The 12073-nt window shown below is 38.8% G+C and overlaps 1 protein-coding gene across 11 annotated transcripts in view; it reads left to right on the top strand.

Annotated features, from left to right (window-relative positions):
* Positions 1-12073, top strand: part of ARK2N (arkadia (RNF111) N-terminal like PKA signaling regulator 2N) — a 100664-nt gene that overhangs the window by 1129 nt on the left and 87462 nt on the right. The window contains exon 2 of one of the 11 annotated variants that reach the window (XM_033837713.2): positions 608-726. The exons of the other annotated variants lie outside the window; for them this stretch is intronic. The gene's annotated coding sequence lies outside the window, so the exon portion shown is untranslated. The remainder of the gene's footprint in view (positions 1-607; positions 727-12073) is intronic. 11 annotated transcript variants of the gene reach the window in all.

The raw sequence follows: 12073 nt of genomic DNA on the forward strand, positions 1-12073 counted from the left end.
GTGGGCCGCGCGGGGGAGCGGCTTCGCCGCACTGGAGTTGTCTTCACGCAACTTTCTGGGGCCCCAGGTCGCTGGGGGAGCGGCGGCGGCGGCGGCTTTGCCAGCTGTGCTGGCCCCGCGAGCCGGGATCTGGCGCCGACACCTGCCCCGACTCTCGAGAGCCCGGGCGGCCGCCCCAGCACCGCGGCTGCCGAGGCCTAGGAGAAGGGAGGAAGGCTTTCTCCGGCGTGGCGCCGCCTGCGTTTCGGCAGTGCTTCCACTACCTTCGGCCTCCGGTCAATGGGAGGGATGTGTCAGTCTCCAAAATTGATCTCTTCTGGCCAGTTCGTCAACTTTATTTAGAAACCTGGCGAGGATGTAAACTGACGAGCCTCAGCTTAAAGATCATCGTCTTCTCTGACTCTTTTCAGAGAGAATTCTCCTCTTTTCCGCAGTAGTAGTTCGTACTTTGTACTTTATTAATTGTAGCACCGATCTCAGTGTATTGTTGGGGCAGCAACCCCCAACAGAACTTCACGTCATTCATTCTCCCTTTTAAATCGTCCTCTCCGCTGTCACAGAATAGATGCTCACAGGTTGAAGGAATGAACGTCTGTACTTGTTCCAGATTGAACCGCTTGAACAGTTTGTGCTGGATGTGCTTTTCGTTTCTCGCCTGAGCTTCTGCTTTCTGAATCCTTCCACCCAGTAGGATGAAAAACCCACTGATGATGATGCTTTGTCAAGGTTGGACCTTTTAATTACAAATACATCTGGCAGTTTTGCTTAGGCTGTTATTGTGTAGTGTCGTTGGGCACAAGTTAACAGTTTGAATTACTCCTTTTCTTCTCCTGGGATAGTTTAAGGATGGAGGCTATTAACTTTATAATGCGGTGTTGCTGATCCTAGCAATCAAAATTCTTTCAGTAAGAGCATTGCCTTTTGATTTAACAAGCATTTTTAGAGGCCTACAATTATTACCTGATGTCCTGAGGAGTCACAATGCTGATCTTTTTTAGTAGGAAGTGTAATATTTTGGCCAAATAATCTGGCTAATAAAATGCCTAATTGAGTGCTTTATGCATAGTAGGTGCTGAATAAATAAAATTATGAATTAAGTTTGAAATCAGGAAACTAAGATGATATTTACTGTGATGACCTGTATGCTGCTTTATGAAGAACCTTAATGAAATTTCATGCAGTTCCATAAAATGAGAAATAAAAATATTTTTAGATATTTCTAAATCAGATTCTTTCAGAGTGCTTTTCAGTAATCTTAAAACTTCAAACTATATCTTTTTCATAATGTTAACAAAGTTTCCAAATAGGTGATAAAATATGAAAGGAAGGGAGAAACTTCAAGGTAATTATACTTGAGGTATCAGCTAAATACGATTTTCTAATGGAAAATTTTTTTTTCTGAATCATTTTGTGAAAAATGAGATGGACTAAACTGGAAACTTTCCCTACTGTTAGCTTCATATTAAGTTCACAGTGTAGTTGTTACATTACTCACTAATTCAGTTTATATTACTCTTAATTGCATTTATGAAAGTGTCATAAATGCTTTTTGTTTTATAGTCTTCATGATGAAAGATAGGTTTAGCTTTAGATTCTAATTTAATGCAGTTCTGAGAGAACTGAGTGCTCAATGTTTGTCCTTCAAAGATTTCTGTTTCATATATGACATTGGTACCTTAAGTGTCCTTAGTGTATGACTAGTAATTTCTGGGAGGTGGTGTAGTTACTCATTCAAGGGATTGTTTTGCCAGGATCTTCAGTCTTATGGTTTTATTTTAATGTGTGCATGAATAAAGCTGATATATGGGCGATTAGAATGTTTTTGTTTTTTTTTTTTAAAGCTTGGAACTGGTGTGTGTGTGTGTGTGTCACACACACACAGTAGAGACCGAGACCGTATGTTTATAACTTCGGTAAATCAGCTTAATTTTCCTCCAGGTAACTAGCAACATGAAAACAGTGTATATTCTTGTCTACTGAATTGACAATACTTAAGAAAATCTGTAAAAGGTGGAAAATGTACTATTAATGTGTTTTCTTTTGAACCACAACTGATTTCGGTATTCTGTATTATTTTAGAAAAGAGTTTAGGGCCAAATAAAGTTTCTTGTGTAATTGAGAAGTAAAAATGAAATAGATGTATTGATAACTGGGTAAAAAGGTATGAGACTATAGAAGAGGGGAAGAGCTATTGAGGAAACAGAACAAAACATTCAGGTGGAACTTCTTTATTCTCACAACACTAATTTATTGATTGCTTACTGTGTGCCAGTAGTGCTCTAGTTGCTGGTGCTCTAGTGGTGAATATGACTGTCAGGTCTTGATGCTAAAGAAACTTACACTTTTTTTGTAATTTTAAGTTTACATTACTGTTTATGCTTTGTGTTGGACATTCTGTAGGTTTGGATAAATGTGTAATGACATGTATCCATCGTTATGGCATCATACAGAGTATTTTCACTGCCCTAAAAATGCTCTGCCTGTCCTTCGCTCCTCCACCCCACCCTACCCCCAACAGCCCCTGGCAACCACTGATCTTTTCATTGTTGCCACTGTTTTGCCTTTTCTGTGACGTCATATAGTTGGAATCATACAGTATGTAGCCTTTTCAGATTGGCTTCTTTCACTTAGTAATGCATATCTGAGCTGCTTCTGTGTTTTTTCATGGCCTGGTAGATCATTTCTTTATAGTGTCGAATAATATTCCATTGTCCGGATCTACCACTGTTTATTTATTTATTCACCTCCTGAAGCATATCTTGGTTGAAGGAACTTACACATTTAAACCTGGAGTTTGAGATGGATTTACACGTGGGCATTCCAGGCTAGGGAACAGCCTAAGCAAAGTTGTGAGTATCAGTGATCTTGGATGGTGTGGCCAGTGCCTTGAGTTTACAGAGGGATAGATGTAAACTCTGTGGGGTAGAGGAAGGTAGGGCCAGGATTATAAAAGTACCTTAGTCTGCTAGTGGGTTATTAATTTTTTTCTTTAAGGGGAATATGAAGGATGAGGTAGACATTCATTGGAAGATTTTTCTGTATCCTTAAGTTCACTGAGTAGAAGTTTTGTTGGTATTATTTCTTTATTACGGGTTGATTCTTGACAGCCAGACTAAAGTAATTTGATAGTTATTTTTCTTAAGTTGTCAAATTCCAGTCTTAAGTTTAAATTTGATTGGTGTCATGAAACTTTTCTCAATCCTATTTTAGCCTTTATCTTTATTTATTTTTCTTTAAATATTTATTTATTTAGGCTGCTCTGGGTCTTAGTTGCGGCACGCAGACTTCTTAGTTGCAGCATGTGAACTCTTAGTTGCGGCATGCATGTGGGATCTAGTTCCTTGACCAGGGATCGAACCTGGGTCCCCTGCATTGAAAGCTCGGAGTCTTACCCATTGAACCATTAGGGAAGTCCGAGCCTTTATCTTTAATTGAAACTAACTTACCTTACTCTTTCAGAACTAATGATTGAACTTAGGGAAGTATATGTTTTCTGCTTCTGTGTGGACACCTTCTCTTAGCAGAAGTGGGACTGATGTTCAGTCAGTTTTCACACATAGCCTACCGGCCCTGTGATGAAAGGAAGGAGCAGGGTGAAACTAAAATTATCTTGCTTGTTTTACTCTTTTATATTCCTAAACTGCTAGGAGAGAAAATGTGTATTATATATATTGTACATATTTATCATAACATATTAGTAGAAACCAATAATAGTAACTGTGATTTAAAAATACTGTGAAGTGACCAGTATGACTCAGGTTTGGTGGTTGTCTTATTTAAAATTTGTGGCGTTAATTTACAGTGAGTGTTTTTTATTGAAGTATAGTTGATTTACAATGTTGTGTTAATGTCTGCTGTACAGCAAAGTGATTCAGCTGTACATATATATACATTCTTTTTTACGTTCTTTTCCACTGTGGCTTATCACAGGTTATTGAATGTAGTTCCCTGTGCTATACAGCAGGACCCCATTGTCCATCCATTCCACATAATACTAGCGGGCATCTGATAACCCCAATCTCACTCCATCCCCTCCTCCCACCTTGCCCTGGCAACCACAAGTCTGTTTTCTATGTTACAGTGTTTGTTTTAAGTTTTGTTTCTATTCTCTTTTATGTCTTTATTGCAGATAGATACCTCATACCTCTTTGCTCAGATTCTGTCACTTAAAATAGCCAATAGATGGTGTAAGTCCTAAGTTACTAATTTGACTTTAATTTAAAAACTACCTGAATGAGTATTTTCTAGTTAAGATTAATCAAAAGTAGAAATTGGGGCTTCCCTGGTGGCGCAGTGGTTGGGAGTCTGCCTACCGATGCAGGCTGGTCCAGGAAGATCCCACGTGCCGCGGAGTGGCTGGGCCCGTGAGCCATGGCCACTGGGCCTGCGCGTCCGGAGCCTGTGCTCCGCAGCGGGAGAGGCCACAACAGTGAGAGGCCTGCGTACCGCAAAAAAAAAAAAAGAAAGAAAAAAAATTTATTCGAAGAACTTAATTTGTATGTGGGGGCAGTTATACCTGGTTAAATTAAAAACCCATTTACTGAGCACTCAGGTGCCCAGGTGGAGATGGGTACAAAGATAAAAGAAATTTCTGCTCAAGGAACTCAAATCTAGGGAACCAGATGATTTCTAAGTTTCTTTCCGGCTCTGAAATGTGGAGAAGAAAAGTAGGCTGTAGGACAAAAAGTACTGTACAAAATAACTAGAGTATGGAGTTAGTTTATTTCTTTATAAAATAATTTAAAATTAAGTATTGGAAAATAGCATTTTTTTCTTAAATGGGTCTCTAAGATTAAAAGAAAATGATTGGAGACTTGAATGTTCATTTTTGTACTGCCAGTTCATGTACAAAATAACTTTTTCCTATGCCTGGAATACAAGTCCATGTATTAGTAAATTAGTTCTGATTGTTGTCCAAAGAGCAACAAAATTAAATGTTAGAACTTATTATAGCAGCCATTCCCAAGAATGTGGATAAACTAGGATTGTGTTTAGGTAATCTAGAAATTCAAGTTTTCATCGACATGGTTAACATTAGGGAAACCAGATACTGACGAAAGGGATCAGTAGAAGTTATTTTTTACTGAGTTGTCTGGCTTAAAAAAATTAACTTCTGTGATGTTCAGAGTCAGCATTTTGTTAGGTGCCTTATAATTAGAGAAAGGTATTGTTGGGGATAGGGAAGTTGGGTATGGACTAAAACTCTAGGAAAACAGGACTGTTTTCCTTTCTGTACTAAGAACAAAAACCTCGTGTGGTTAGAATTTTAAGCAGTATCTTGTCTGCCTTAGTTTTGACCTAGCATAGAAGCATAGTTTAGTCTTAAATCAGCATTATATCATCAAGGGTTTCCCATTATTTATGTCCAGTGCGATCCACTAAACAATTTGCTCTGAGCCTGAGGGCATGTATAGTAGATAGGATTTTGGCAGTATTTATTTTGAGGACCTCAGATCCCAGCATGTGGTGACCCCTCTTTATTTGTACTGTCTTCTGAGGGAGATGGAAAATGGCCAGAGGGAAATCTAGAAACCTGTATTTTAAATTATTCTTGATTTACGCTGATGGTGCTTTTGAGTCTCTCATTAGCAACGGTGCATTCTTTGCATTTGGTAACTTCCTTGGCTTCTTACTTTATGCTAGTTTATTCACAGCCCTGGTGCTAGGCCAGATACTCGTCAGTAGTAGTATCCGCAACATGAAGTGATTTGAGCAGCCATTATCACTCGTGGCCTATTTATAGCGCTTATATCAGTGGAGAAAAGGTTGGCTGGCAAGCAAGCAAAGCTGCTCTCTTCCCGTGGTTGCAGTCTTGCAATTTATATTTCAGTTCCAGGTAGGCCACATCTATTCATCTGCATTAAGTTTTAGTGTTCCCTTTCTGTACTCCAAACCTTTTGCACTCCAATTTCTTTCTTTTTTTAAAAAATTTATTTATTTATTTATGGCTGCGTTGGGTCTTCGTTGATGCGCGCAGGCTTTCTCTAGTTGCGGCGAGCGGGAGCTACTCTTCATTGGGGTGCGTGGGCTTCTCATTGCTGTGGCTTCTCTTGCTGGGGACACAGGCTCTAGGCCCGTGGGCTCGGTAATTGTGGCCCACGGGCTTAGTTGCTCTGCACGGGCTTAGTTACCCTGTGGCATGTGGGATCTTCCCGGACCAGGGCTTGAACCCGTGTCCCCTGCATTGGCAGGCGGATTCTTAACCACTGCGCCACCAGAGAAGCCCTGTAGATGTTTTTATTTGTTTCAATTTTTGATTCCTGTACTGTCCACATTATCCATGCTACAACTTCTCAGTGGAAAAACTTACCCTGAATCCTGACAAATAATTGAAAGAAGACCTTCGAAAGCAGAATTTGTTTTGAGATGGTGCTTATTTAAGATAAGAATACTGTTGTCATTAAAGTATCTTAGTATTTATGTATACAAATTAGAAAAGAGGTTAATTTTTCTATTTCAAACAGTTTGAGAGCATCACTGTTAAAGATGCATAGAATCTCTTCCTAAAACTGAATATCTGGGGAGAGGGGGCTTCATTTTGATTTTTGATACGATACTGCTTTTTACATTATTTGTGTTATGTGGCTTAAGATAGTTTCTGGTTTTGCATCTTTATGAATATACAGTCACTTTATATAGTGTTCTCAATGTAAGGAGGCAGCTTTACTAGGCTGTTAGCAGTTGTGTCTTTTGTCTTATGTTTTTTTTTAAAAATAAATTTATTTATTTATTTATTTATTTTTGGCTGTGTTTATCTTCGTTGCTGTGTACGGGCTTTCTCTAATTGTGGCAAGCGGGGGCTACTCTTTGTTGCAGTGTGCAGGTTCTCATTGTGGTGGCTTCTCTTGCTGTGGAGCACGGGCTCTAGGCACGCGGGCTTCAGTAGTTGCAGCACGTGGGCTCAGTAGTTGTGGCTCGCGGGCTCTAGAGTACAGGCTCAGTAGTTGTGACGCATGGGCTTAGTTACTTCGTGGCATGCGGGATCTTCCCGGACCAGGGCTCGAACCCATGTCCCCTGCATTGACAGGCGAATTCTCACCCACTGTGCCACCAGGGAAGCCCTTGTCTTATGTTTTTATCTGGAAAGATAAAAGGGGAGTTACTCTATCAGAAATCATGCTGATTCTATGTAATGGAATATATATATATTTTAAACTTCCCTATTTTAATTAATTAATTAATTTATTTATTGGCTACCATGTAGCATGCAGGATCTTTAGTTCCCTGACCAGGGATCGAACCCATGCCCCCTGCAGTGGAAGCACGGAGTCTTAACCATTGGACCACCAGAGAAGTCTCTGTTATAGAATATATTTTTATATACAAGTCACTAGTACTATTAAGCAAACAAGGTATGTATTTCATTAGTGGTCTTGGTGATATTTAGAAATGATTTGATTCATCAACCAATATTTGTTAAATATTATGTGTTAGGAACTGTGAGCGAACCGAAGATGATTAACATAATCTCTGTTTTCAAAGAAGATTGTGATATAATGGGGCTGAGGAGGGTGAGTAAAACATTTATACCAGTAAGTTGTATCTTTTTTTGTTGTAGTTTTTTTTTTTTTTTTTTTTTGCGTTACGTGGGTCTCTCACTGTTGTGGCCTCTCCCGTTGCGGAGCACAGGCTCCGAACTCGCAGGCTCAGCGGCCATGGCTCACGGGCCCAGCCGTTCCGCGGCATGTGGGATCCTCCCAGACCGGGGCACGAACCCGTGTCCCCTGCATCGGCAGGCGAACTCTCAACCACTGCGCCACCAGAGAAGCCCCAGTTGTATCTTTTAAATTGCTTTCCTCATGGTGTGTTATTTCCCTTCTCCCTCCTGTATAAGGTTAGCTCTTAATTTCTTGGGGTTAAATTTTCTCAGTCCTTTGTGTGTGTGTGTGGTTTGCTTTAAAAATCACCCTCTTACAGCAGTGTGTTTGTGTGCCACACGTAGAAAATTCAGGTAATAATTGTTAGGTGCTAATTTTTTTGATGATTACTGCTTTGTGATTCTCTCCCACCATTAGAATTAGATTGTCACAATATCTATTTTGATATTGAACTTGTCTAACACTGTAGAATCTTATTATAATCTTTCTGTGACAGTTGCCCACACCAGCAGGAAGTAGGCACACAATACTTTTTGAAAGCCCTGCTTCATTGTAGTTTTATCTTCACGGGTTGCAATTTGTCTCTGGTCCTGGTCTCCTGTTCTTGTTTATATTTGAAAAACAAAACCAAGCAAAACTTCAGAACTCTTTAGGCCTTTTTTTTAAGTTTCTGGGTGTAGAGTAGGCAAATTTTGACAAAAACCTAAGAGAGTGGTTTTAAAAACCCATGACTGATTGTCATGGATTTTTTTTTTTAAACCTTGGTCCCAATTACATATTAGGGAAGTTACTACTGCTTAAAAAAATGAGTTAGCAGTAGACGCAAGCTATAATCTATTTCATATCATAACTGTCACGAAAGCAGAAACTTCTGTTATCTTAGAGTTAGCTACATTCTTATTGGTGGTCTCATGACGTTTTTTTTTAAGTCTCATCCATGTAAGAAGTAAATATTTTAACAAAAGTATAGAAACAGTCCAATTGATTTGATTTTTACTGCTGGGAGAGTGCATTATTTTTGAATCATAAGTTCAGTAATAAACATGCATAGTTGAATATTTGAACTGTAAGGCAGCTAACAATTTTTAGATTTTGAAGCTAAGCCTATTAAAAAAAAAAATAGAAAACTTGTTTAGGGACTTCCCTGGCGATTCAGTGGTTAGGACTTGGTGATTTCACTGCTGTGACCCTGCGTTCAGTCCCTGGTAGGGGACCTAAGGTCCCGCAAGCTGTGTGGTGTGGCCAAATAAAAATTAAAAAATAAAAGTAGGGACTTCCCTGGTGACACAGTGGTTAAGAATCCGCCTGCCAATGCAGGGGACACGGGTTCGATCCCTGGTCCGGGAAGATCCCACATACTGTGGAGCAGCTAAGCCCGTGCCCCACAACTACTGAAGCCCGCGTGCCTAAAGCCGGTGCTCCGCAACAAGGGAAGCCACCGCAATGAGTAGCCTGTGCACCGCAACGAAGAGTAGCCCCCCGTCTCCGCAACGAGAGAAAGCCAGCGCTCAGCAATGAAGACGCAACGCAGCCAAAAGTAAATAGATAGACAATAAGTAAATTTTAAAAATAAATAAATAAAAAATTCGTTTAGACTAGATTGCTGTGAGGCTATTTAAACTGCAGCTCCTTTGCTGCAGTTCTTATTAATTATTCTTAATAATTCCTCTTTTCCCTCCTTACATGGCATAGTTTTTACTTTCATTGATTAACCATTTCACATCATTGGGCATAACGTTAAGTCAATGCGTATGGAAAACTATACCATTTTTTTCAAATATAAAGATACTGAAGAAATGGTGGTTGTGTGGTTTCTATAAGATGAATTAAAACAAAGGATGTTTTGTTTTTAGGGAGAACTATCAAAGGAGCAGTCTTGTGTACCTTCTTGAGTGTAAAATGTAGATATACCTTGATTTACACAAAAGATGTGTATTTGTGGGCGAAGCCAAATTATGAAGTGACTTGGGTTTTTTATTTTTTGGCTATGCCGCAGGGCATGTGGGATCCCAGTTCCCTGACCAGGGATGGAACTCGTGCTCCCTGCAGTGGAAGTTCCTCAGAGTCCTAACCATTGGACTGCCGGGGAATTCCTGGTATTGGTTATTTAAATATTACTAGCTTGTACTAATTGAGCCATAGATCTAAGCAAAGATATGGCATGCATTTGCATATCTGGTAGCTGCTGTTTTGAAAAATAAGTAAATCATTTCTAAAGCCTTGTATCATTATTATGCATATCTGAAAGGACTCATGCTATGCTAATGATGCGTTTGTAGTTAAAGTCAGTGCTGAAGTAACTGCACTGTAGCAGAGTTTGTACTTAAAATTTTTTAATGGTTTGGACGTTATTAACAAATATGTCAGATTTTAAAATGTCCACTTAAAAAAAAATCAAGATGTCCTTAAGATTCTATTTTAGTAAAACATTTAATTTTTAAGTGATATGGGCCTTATCCACAGGGCCTAGCAAAATGTCTTTTGCTTAATAAATTCTGACTGTAAGTATATGTTCAAGAACGGGACTGCACTGGTGGTCCAGTGCTTAAGACTCTGTGCGTCCACTCCATGGGGCACAGGTTTGATCCCTGGTTAGGGAACTAAGATCCTGCATGCTGTGTGGCGCAGCCCAAAAAAAAAAAAAAGTATATGTTCAAGAAATATTAAGTGTCTCCTATGTGTTGGGTATTTTTCTAGTGGTGCTGGTATAGTAATCAAGGAGACAAAATCCTTGCCCTCTTGTGTCTTATATTCTATGAAGCAGATAGGCAATAAGCTAGACACATAAATAAGCAAGATAATTTTAGACACTTTAAAAAAAGAGAATAATGGGGTATGGGTGAGAGGATGCATTTAATGCATTCAGGGAAGGCCTTTGTAATGTAAATTTGAATTGATGCCTGAAATATGAGAGCCAGCCTGAAAAAGAGCTAGGGGAGTGCTTTCCTGGCAGTGTGAACAGCAAGTGCAAAATACCCTGAATCAGAAAAATTGAAGATTTTGGAGCCTAACGAGACAAAATGATGCTGAAATGAGGATTGAGCAAGACATACCTTGTAAGCCTCAAAAAAAAAAATTCAAATTTTATTCTAACCGTAAGGAAATATATATAAAGAAACTGTGGGTCTAAGCAAGGAGCAGTCTTGTTTACCCTCTCCGGGGTAAAATGTAGATATGCCTTGATTTACACAGGAGATATATTCTTGTATATTTGTGGGCAAAACCAAATTTTAGCACCAGGTTCCCCACGAATGTGTGTGTGTGATGGGTGGCCTTTCTGGCTGCCCAGGAACAGGTTATCTGTAAATGGTTTAGCAACAAAAAATGAATTTTAAATATCAGACTTCAAATATATTACAGAAACTTCAAATATATTACAGAAACTGTTTTAAAGGAATCTGTATTAAAACCTTATCTTTTAAATATATAACCTACTTTATCTTTTGTAAAGATCTATGTGTTCAGAACTTTTATTTTGGTTACAGGAGGCTACTTGTGTAGCATGATCTAGTCTTAGGTTAAGAAGCAGGTTGGAAATTTGGAAACAGTTCTAAATATATCTGTCTAAATATATCTAAATATAACTTGGCCATTGACCTACATATTCTTTTCTTAGAAATGAGGATTATACATTCCAGGTTAACTATGAGCAATAATTAATAAAAATAATTAAAATGCTCTGAAAACCTAAATAGAATTGTTTAGATATGTTGTCAGTGTGGGTAGACCACTTTATTCTGTGTATCTTTTTAAATTACGGCTTTTATAAAGGCCTACAAATAAGCAATAAAACATTTATCAATTTCTTTTTAAAAATTGTTAGTGACTGAAAGAAACATTCTTTTAGTGGGTTTTTAAAATGGAATTGACTCTATCTTTTTAAAATAATCCTTGAAACTTTTTGAAAACATTGAGGTCTTGGCTAATTCATGGTTGAATATTTTATGCTGTGGCTAAAATTGACCAGCAGCACCCGTAGTGCCACTTGGAGGCACTGGTTTTCTGATGCTGAGAAGTAAAGGCCAGGGTAATGCAGATTGCGCTCATGTTACCTTTTCCATGAAGTCTACAAGGAGAGCCGCCAACTACAGGGTTTTCTATATGTTGTGACCCTAGTTCCTGTGAAGCTGTTTATTCAGGAGATGACTAAAACATGTGTGTGTGATCATACGCATTTTTTAAAAAGCAAAAATGAGATTTAATAGGTTAATTTAACTGTGGTAACTCCAGTGTGCATCTGGCCTAGCTGAATCTAGGAGTTCATTTGATATAATCTGAGCACTATTTTTCTTTCTTGTATACTGGCTCTTTATTGCTTTTACTTGTGGGCTTAATTTCCAGCCAGGCTTTCCTCTCATGAGGACAGAGTTGGCCCCCCCAGCAGCTCCAAGCCAACAAGTTTCCTCAGCATTAAAAAAAACCTAATAGACTTTATTTTTTAGATCAGTTTTAGGTTTGCAGAAAAATTTAACAAA

The sequence above is a fragment of the Tursiops truncatus genome, chromosome 13 (assembly GCF_011762595.2).
Source record: "Tursiops truncatus isolate mTurTru1 chromosome 13, mTurTru1.mat.Y, whole genome shotgun sequence".
Classification (NCBI taxonomy): domain Eukaryota; kingdom Metazoa; phylum Chordata; class Mammalia; order Artiodactyla; family Delphinidae; genus Tursiops; species Tursiops truncatus.